This window comes from Bufo bufo, chromosome 2 (genome assembly GCF_905171765.1).
Source record: "Bufo bufo chromosome 2, aBufBuf1.1, whole genome shotgun sequence".
Classification (NCBI taxonomy): domain Eukaryota; kingdom Metazoa; phylum Chordata; class Amphibia; order Anura; family Bufonidae; genus Bufo; species Bufo bufo.
The window spans coordinates 352,416,692-352,425,678 of NC_053390.1; the positions used below are offsets into that span (position 1 = coordinate 352,416,692).

At 46.2% G+C, this 8,987-nt stretch overlaps 1 long non-coding RNA gene across 1 annotated transcript; it reads right to left on the minus strand.

The window, feature by feature from the left end:
- Nucleotides 1–2,448: 2,448 nt before the first annotated feature.
- LOC120989178 lies at nucleotides 2,449–8,987 on the minus strand. The gene is made up of 3 exons (XR_005776238.1): nucleotides 6,645–8,987; nucleotides 6,382–6,392; nucleotides 2,449–2,459 (listed from the first exon to the last, which is right to left on the minus strand). It is a non-coding gene; the product is annotated as an uncharacterized LOC120989178 (long non-coding RNA).

Below are 8,987 nucleotides of genomic sequence, written 5' to 3' on the forward strand. Positions count from 1 at the left end.
GCGGAGAGCTATTTGGCGCACGTCCTTCCGCCGCCAAGGATCGCAGGGCAACATTCTTTGCCTCCTGTCTCCTCCTCCTCCTACTCAGCTTCCTCCTCCTCTTCTTCCACCTGCTCATCCAGTCAGCCACACACCTTCACCACCAACTTCAGCACAGCACGGGGTAAACGTCAGCAGGCCATTCTGAAACTCATATGTTTGGGGGACAGGCCCCACACCGCACCGGAGTTGTGGCGGGGTATAGAACAACAGACCGACGAGTGGTTGCTGCCGGTGAGCCTCAAGCCCGGCCTGGTGGTGTGCGATAATGGGCGAAATCTCGTTGCAGCTCTGGGACTAGCCGGTTTGACGCACATCCCTTGCCTGGCGCATGTGCTGAATTTGGTGGTGCAGAAGTTCATTCGCAACTACCCCGACATGTCAGAGCTGCTGCATAAAGTGTGGGCCGTCTGTTCGTGCTTCCGGCGTTTACACCCTGCCGCTGCTCGCCTGTCTGCGCTAAAGCGTAACTTCGGCCTTCCCGCTCACCGCCTCATATGCGACGTGCCCACCAGGTGGAACTCCACCTTGCATATGCTGGACAGACTGTGCGAGCAGCAGCAGGCCATAGTGGAGTTTCAGCTGCAGCACGCACGGGTCAGTCGCACTGCGGATCAGACCCACTTCACCACCAATGACTGGGCCTCCATGCGAGACCTGTGTGCCCTGTTGCGCTGTTTCGAGTACTCCACCAACATGGCCAGTGGCGATGACGCCGTTATCAGCGTTACAATACCACTTCTATGTCTCGTTGAGAAAACACTTAGGGCGATGATGGAAGAGGAGGTGGCCCAGGAGGAAGAGGAGGAAGAGGGGTCATTTTTAGCACTTTCAGGCCAGTCTCTTCAAAGTGACTCAGAGGGAGGTTTTTTGCAACACCAGAGGCCAGGTACAAATGTGGCCAGACAGGGCCCACTACTGGAGGACGAGGAGGACGAGGATGAGGAGGAGGTGGAGGAGGATGAGGATGAAGCATGTTCACAGCGGGGTGGCACCCAAAGCAGCTCGGGCCCATCACTGGTGCGTGGCTGGGGGGAAACACAGGACGATGACGATACGCCTCCAGCAGAGGACAGCTTGTCCTTACCTCTGGGCAGCCTGGCACACATGAGCGACTACATGCTGCAGTGCCTGCGCAACGACAGCAGAGTTGCCCACATTTTAACGTGTGCAGACTACTGGGTTGCCACCCTGCTGGATCCCCGGTACAAAGACAATGTGCCCACCTTACTTCCTACACTGGAGCGTGATAGGAAGATGCGCGAGTACAAGCGCACGTTGGTAGACGCGCTACTGAGAGCATTCCCAAATGTCACAGGGGAACCAGTGGAAGCCCAAGGCGAAGGCAGAGGAGGAGCAAGAGGTCGCCAACGCAGCTGTGTCACGGCCAGCTCCTCTGAGGGCAGGGTTAGCATGGCAGAGATGTGGAAAAGTTTTGCCACAGCTAACTGCACCACCTCCTGATACGGAACGTGTTAGCAGGAGGCAACATTTCACTAACATGGTGGAACAGTACCTGTGCACACCCCTCCACGTACTGACTGATGGTTCGGCCCCATTCAACTTCTGGGTCTCCAAATTGTCCACGTGGCCAGAGCTAGCCTTTTATGCCTTGGAGGTGCTGGCCTGCCCGGCGGCCAGCGTTTTGTCTGAACGTGTATTCAGCACGGCAGGGGGCGTCATTACAGACAAACGCAGCCGCCTGTCTACAGCCAATGTGGACAAGCTGACGTTCATAAAAATGAACCAGGCATGGATCCCACAGGACCTGTCCATCCCTTGTGCATAGAAACATAGAAACATAGAATGTGTCGGCAGATAAGAACCATTTGGCCCATCTAGTCTGCCCAATATACTGAATACTATGGATAGCCCCCGGCCCTATCTTATATGAAGGATGGCCTTGTGCCTATCCCATGCATGCTTAAACCCCTTCACTGTATTTGCAGCTACCACTTCTGCAGGAAGGCTATTCCATGCATCCACTACTCTCTCAGTAAAGTAATACTTCCTTATATTACTTTTAAACCTTTGCCCCTCTAATTTAAAACTGTGTCCTCTTGTGGTAGTTTTTCTTCTTTTAAATATGCTCTCTTCCTTTACCGAGTTGATTCCCTTTATGTATTTAAAAGTTTCTATCATATCCCCTCTGTCTCTTCTTTCTTCCAAGCTATACATATTAAGGTCCTTTAACCTTTCCTGGTAAGTTTTATCCTGCAATCCATGTACTAGTTTAGTAGCTCTTCTCTGAACTCTCTCTAGAGTATCTATATCCTTCTGGAGATATGGCCTCCAGTACTGCGCACAATACTCCAAGTGAGGTCTCACCAGTGTTCTGTACAGCGGCATAAGCACTTCACTCTTTCTACTGCTTATTCCTCTCCCTATACATCCAAGCATTCTGCTGGCATTTCGTGCTGCTCTATTACATTGTCTTCCCACCTTTAAGTCTTCTGAAATAATTACTCCTAAATCCCTTTCCTCAGATACTGAGGTCAGGACTGTGTCAAATATTCTATATTCTGCCCTTGGGTTTTTACGCCCCAGGTGCATTATCTTGCACTTATCCACATTAAATTTCAGTTTCCAGAGTTCTGACCATTCTTCTAGTTTTCCTAAATCCTTTTCCATTTGGCGTTTCCCTCCAGGAACATCAACCCTGTTACCTATCTTTGTGTCATCAGCAAAAAGACAAACCTTACCAGCGAGGCCTTTTGCAATATCACTTATGAAGATATTAAACAAAATCGGTCCCAGTACAGATCCCTGTGGAACCCCACTGGTAACATGACCTTGTTTTGAATGTTCTCCATTGACTACCACCCTCTGTTGTCTGTCACTCAGCCACTGCCTAATCCACTCAACAATATGGGAGTCCATGCTCAATGACTGCAGTTTATTGATAAGTCTTCTATGTGGGACAGTGTCAAAAGCCTTACTAAAATCTAGATATGCGATGTCTACTGCACCTCCACCGTCTATTATTTTATTCACCCAGTCAAAAAAATCTATAAGATTTGTTTGACATGATCTCCCTGAAGTAAGCCCATGTTGTTTTTCATCTTGCAATCCATGGGATTTTAGATGTTCCACAATCCTATCCTTTAATAGGGTTTCCATTAATTTGCCTACTATTGATGTCAGACTCACTGGTCTATAGTTGCTCGATTCCTCCCTACTACCTTTCTTGTGAATGGGCACGACATTAGCCAATTTCCAATCTTCCGGGACGACTCCTGTTACTAATGATTGGTGCAGATTAGATATTAACTACCTCCCCTTAACAATATATTATTCTACTCCAGGGCACTTCCTCATTCAATACTATTTTTAATTTCATTTTACCATTATAGTGTGGGGCAACCCAAAGTTGAATGAACCTCTCCTCTGTCTGGGTGCCGGGGCCTAAATGTGTGACAGTGGCCTGTTCCAGTGGTGGGTGACGTGAAGCCTGATTCTCTGCTATGACATTAAGACAGATTCTGTGCTGACATAAGGCCAGATTCTCTGTTACGGGACCTCTCTCCTTTGCCTGGGTGCCTGGGCCTAAATGTGTGACAGTGGCCTGTTCCAGTGGTGGGTGACGTGATGCCTGATTCTCTGCTATGACATGAAGACAGATTCTGTGCAGACATAAGGCCAGATTCTCTGTTACAGGACCTCTCTCCTCTGTCTGGGTACCGGGGCCTAAATGTGTGACAGTGGCCTGTTCCAGTGGTGGGTGACGTGAAGCTTGATTCTCTGCTATGACATGAAGACAGATTCTGCGCTGACATAAGGCCAGATTCTCTGTTACGGGACCGCTCTCCTCTGTCTGGGTGCCGGGGCCTAAATGTGTGACAGTGGCCTGTTCCAGTGGTGGGTGACGTGAAGCCTGATTCTCTGCTATGACATGAATACAGATTCTGCGCTGACATAAGGCCAGATTCTCTGTTACGGGACCTCTCTCCTCTGCCTGGGTGCCTGGGCCTAAATGTGTGACAGTGGCCTGTTCCAGTGGTGGCTGACGTGAAGCCTGATTCTCTGCTATGACATGAAGACAGATTCTGCGCTGACATAAGGCCAGATTCTCTGTTACGGGACCGCTCTCCTCTGTCTGGGTGCCGGGGCCTAAATGTGTGACAGTGGCCTGTTCCAGTGGTGGGTGACGTGAAGCCTGATTCTCTGCTATGACATGAATACAGATTCTGCGCTGACATAAGGCCAGATTCTCTGTTACGGGACCTCTCTCCTCTGCCTGGGTGCCTGGGCCTAAATGTGTGACAGTGGCCTGTTCCAGTGGTGGGTGACGTGAAGCCTGATTCTCTGCTATGACATTAAGACAGATTCTGTGCTGACATAAGGCCAGATTCTCTGTTACGGGACCTCTCTCCTCTGCCTGGGTGCCTGGGCCTAAATGTGTGACAGTGGCCTGTTCCAGTGGTGGGTGACGTGATGCCTGATTCTCCGCTATGACATAAAGACAGATTCTGTGCTAACATAAGGCCAGATTCTCTGTTACAGGACCTCTCTCCTCTGTCTGGGTGCCGGGGCCTAAATGTGTGACAGTGGCCTGTTCCAGTGGTGGGTGACGTGAAGCTTGATTCTCTGCTATGACATGAAGACAGATTCTGCGCTGACATAAGGCCAGATTCTCTGTTACGGGACCTCTCTCCTCTGCCTGGGTGCCTGGGCCTAAATGTGTGACAGTGGCCTGTTCCAGTGGTGGGTGATGTGAAGCCTGATTCTCTGCTATGACATGAAGACTGATTCTCTGCTATGGCATGAAGAGACTGATTCTCTGCTGACATGAAGCCAGATTCTTTGCTATGGCATGAAGAGACTGATTCTCTGCTGACGTGAAGCCAGATTCTCTGCTATGGGACCTCTGTCCAATTGATATTGGTTCATTTTTATTTTTTTTATTTTAATTTTAATTCATTTCCCTATCCACATTTGTTTGCAGGGGATTTACCTACATGTTGCTGCCTTTTGCAGCCCTCTAGCTCTTTCCTGGGCTGTTTTACAGCCTTTTTAGTGCCCAAAAGTTCGGGTCCCCATTGACTTCAATGGGGTTCGGGTTCGGGACGAAGTTCGGTTCGGGTTCGGATCCCGAACCCGAACATTTCCGGGAAGTTCGGCCGAACTTCTCGAACCCGAACATCCAGGTGTTCGCTCAACTCTAACTGTGACACCAGATATGAGTGGTGGGCACTGGCAGTAGTGGGCACAGTACACGCTGTGGGCCTGACACACGCTGGCAGGCAACTGCAATTATATTACAGAGATTTTTTTTTTTACTGTTTTAAATGCAAGCTACTGTGACACCAGCTATGAGTGGTGGGCACTGGCAGTAGTGGGCACAGTACACGTTGTGAGCCTGACACATGCTGGCAGGCAACTGCAATTATATTACAGAGAAAAAAAAAAAGCAGACTGATGTACTAGCCCTAAAAAGTGCTTTTTGGGGTGCTGTCAGGACTCTGTCCTTACAGCAGATGAGTCTTTGAGGACTGGAGTGGACACAGAACACTGGCCTAGCTAACGATTTCCCTATTAATTCAGCAGCAGCAGCAGCACTCTCCCTGCTCTAACTAACACTGCAGCTTCAGAATGAATCTAAGATGGATGCTGTCCTTGCTTTTTGATAGGAGGTGGGAGGGTCTGGGAGGGAGGGTATGCTGCTGATTGGCTGGAATGTGTCTGCTGACTGTGAGGTACAGGGTCAAAGTTTGCTCAATGATGATGTATAGGGGGCGGACCGAACATCGCATATGTTCGCCCGCCGCCGTGAATGCGAACAAGCGATGTTCGCCGGGAACTGTTCGCCGGCGAATAGTTCGGGACATCTCTAATGTTGGAATGGAAAAGGCAGGCTAAGGGGTATAGAAGAAAACTGAATTTTTCATGGTTGCCTGGACCATATGTTTTATAGCAACACCTATTTATGGTTTTATAGTCACAATATGAAATAATGAGTACAAACAGGTAGTAAGCACCACCGCATAATCTTTATTAATACATATAGATACAATACACAAAAAGCCATCACTTTAAAAACACAAATAAAATAAAACCAAATAGAAATGGTGGTCACAGTGCAAAAGAAGTTGAGTTACACAATAATAGGACAAATTTTTGCCAGGGAACAGAGTGCAGACAGCTCTAGATCCGTAATAATGTGTTGGTGGAGAGGAAGGAGATATAAATGTCAAAGAAAAGCTCCAAGTGGGGACCTTACTGTTTGTGCCCATCACAACTATTATACCATGAATAGGTGTGTTATTTAGTAGAGCAGACTAATATTTCTATCTTTTTTCCTTTGAGCAAATATATCTTTACTTCTGTTATTTACATCTTTACCTCTGTTGTATCTTGTACAGTAAATCCATGTGTTATTCTATGCTCCATGCTGTTACATGCAGCCAGGGAAGGACTGGCCATAGACCCTACAGGAAAATTTTCTGGTTGTGCCATCCAAGCCTTCCCCATGCTATCAGCCCCAGGTACATAATGATCTGATGATCTCAGCTTTAATTAATACAAGGACCTTCAAGTACTTATGCACCTGGCTAGCAGCCGCAGGTGCCCCCCTGAATTCAACTGTATTGCTGTCCTCAGGACACTTGAATACTACAGCAGGGACTGCAGTATTTTGTGCTGCACTGTGGTATTTGGTTCTGCTGGGGCAGTATTTTGTGCTGCACTATGGTATTGCTGGCCCTACCCACTTCTGTTGTCACTGCCTAATTGTACTGCCCCACCTTCTTTCAGTTTGAACCCACCTACAACATTGGGTTATGTTTAATTATATGTTTAGGGCCACATTAAGTTCCCAGTCCACAACTGCATTCAGCAATCTTTATAAAACTGATCTTACTGACATTATTTTAAAGAGGTTGTCCAGCTTTTTTGACTTTTTAAAATGTCTACCCCAGTCTGCTGTACCTGGTGAAAAACTTATACTAACCTGCACCTTCCACTATGTTCTGGCTCCCTGGGTCCCTGACTACCTTCAGCAGTCTTCCAGTCTCTGTACTATAAATGTCCAGGCAGATAGGGTCATGTGTGATGCTGCAGCCAATTACTGGCCTCAGTGGTCACATGTCCTCAAGTGGCATGTGACCTAGCAGTGACCCAGTCATTGGCTGCAGCAGCACATGTGACCCTGTCCTTATGGAGGATTACTGGACGGGGACCATAAGACCACTGAAGGGAGACAGGGATGGGTGAGGAGCAGGTGGGTATGAGTTTCTGATCAGGTACTGCAGGCTGGGGTTGACAGTTAATAAAAAAAAAAGGTCAACAACGCTGGACAACATCTCATTCAGATGTGTTTTTACAATTTACCCAAAAAATTTACTGAATGCAATTGAAACTATGTCTTTGGAAGAAGATTTTAGGACATAAACGTGAGACAAAATTTGGTGGAATCTGTCAGTTTCTGCAGTTTGGTCAACAGCCTAATCTGCAGGGTGGTAGATCTAATGACCCTCACATCTGTCATTGGGGGAAAAAGAATCAGCCATGTTGTATTTCAGGATAAGAGAATAAGTGTGTCTGCTTTCCTCTCTCTATTGAAATAAATGTAAATAAATATAGGGAGTTGGTATTCAGCACATATCTCTTGTGTATTGCTTGCTTATAGGCTCTTGGGAGTCATTTTTTTTATTACTGGTTTACATGTATTTTGGGCGAAAACATTTTTGTGATAGTTTTTTATCAAAACTTTTGCACACTTCGGCTTCTGCAGCTTCTATGTTTTACACTGCATTGCCAGCTTTAGAATGTCCATAGTGAAATCCGTAAGACTGAATGTCTGACAGCTCAGTATCCAGCCCCCTTTCTTCTTTCCTGAATGTTCTGAGCTGATTTCTAGGAACGTCAATCCACTTAGATCATTCAGGAGAGGCACAGGAGGTCTGACGGATTTATTACAGAATAGCTTTTTGCATTCATTTGAGTTTCGCTGACATAAAGATGCTGGGGGACAGGTAGCCCATGTCAACCGATAGTATTTGGAAACCGAACAGTTGTTATAAAATGCTTTTACTTGTAATAATGTACAGTAATTTTTAGATGATTTGGTGTCCTTTGTATACACATCCTTATTGTAATATTAGGAATGTATAATGATTGTACATGACGAGGAAACTTTCCACTGCCCCCCTTTCACAACAAAGAAATTGAGATGCTTTATACGTTTCATTCTTACTCATTTATATCTGGGTAGTAATGCAGAAGCACATCGGAAATCATAACCACCCTTGTTTTTAGTGTGCTGCAAATTCATCGAATGACTTCTTCATATAACTTCTTTATATGGTGTTACTTGCATTTATTACTGTCATACTGTAATGTAAGATACAAGGGACACACAGATCTTGCATTCTGTTTTATTGGCACAATTTCATAGTTTATAAAGCAGTAAAGGAAATGAATGAATCTTGTAGCAATAATCTAAATGACGTTAACTGCAGGAAGAGTAGTTGTAATAAAGCATAGCCTTGAAGCACAAAATCCATCTTGATAATTACCCTGGCGATGCAATCATATTTCTCAACATTATGCATACATACAGTGTTTTGGAGTAGAGAGCATACACGAGACATCAGTAGCGTGCTGTAAACTAGAAGGTGTACAAATAAACGTGTGCTAAGTATGACAATTGTCTGACAAACACCATGAAAATGCTTCACACACTGAAAAACATTGTGTTAGACATGGTAAAATTACATCATAGTAGCTTACTACTGCAAACAACAACTATTCCTCACAATTCTGCTATGCTGCACTTTATCTCATATAACAAGCCAACCTACCTTTCTGTTTATTAAAGGGCTTTTATCAGAACTAATAGGTGCCTCCCTCCCATAGGTGCTGGTTCAAGCTGCCAACATAGGACAGCCTGGAGTTTCCTCTCCTTCCCCATTCCCATATCATGTAGGAGAGAATGAATGTGTAGTCCA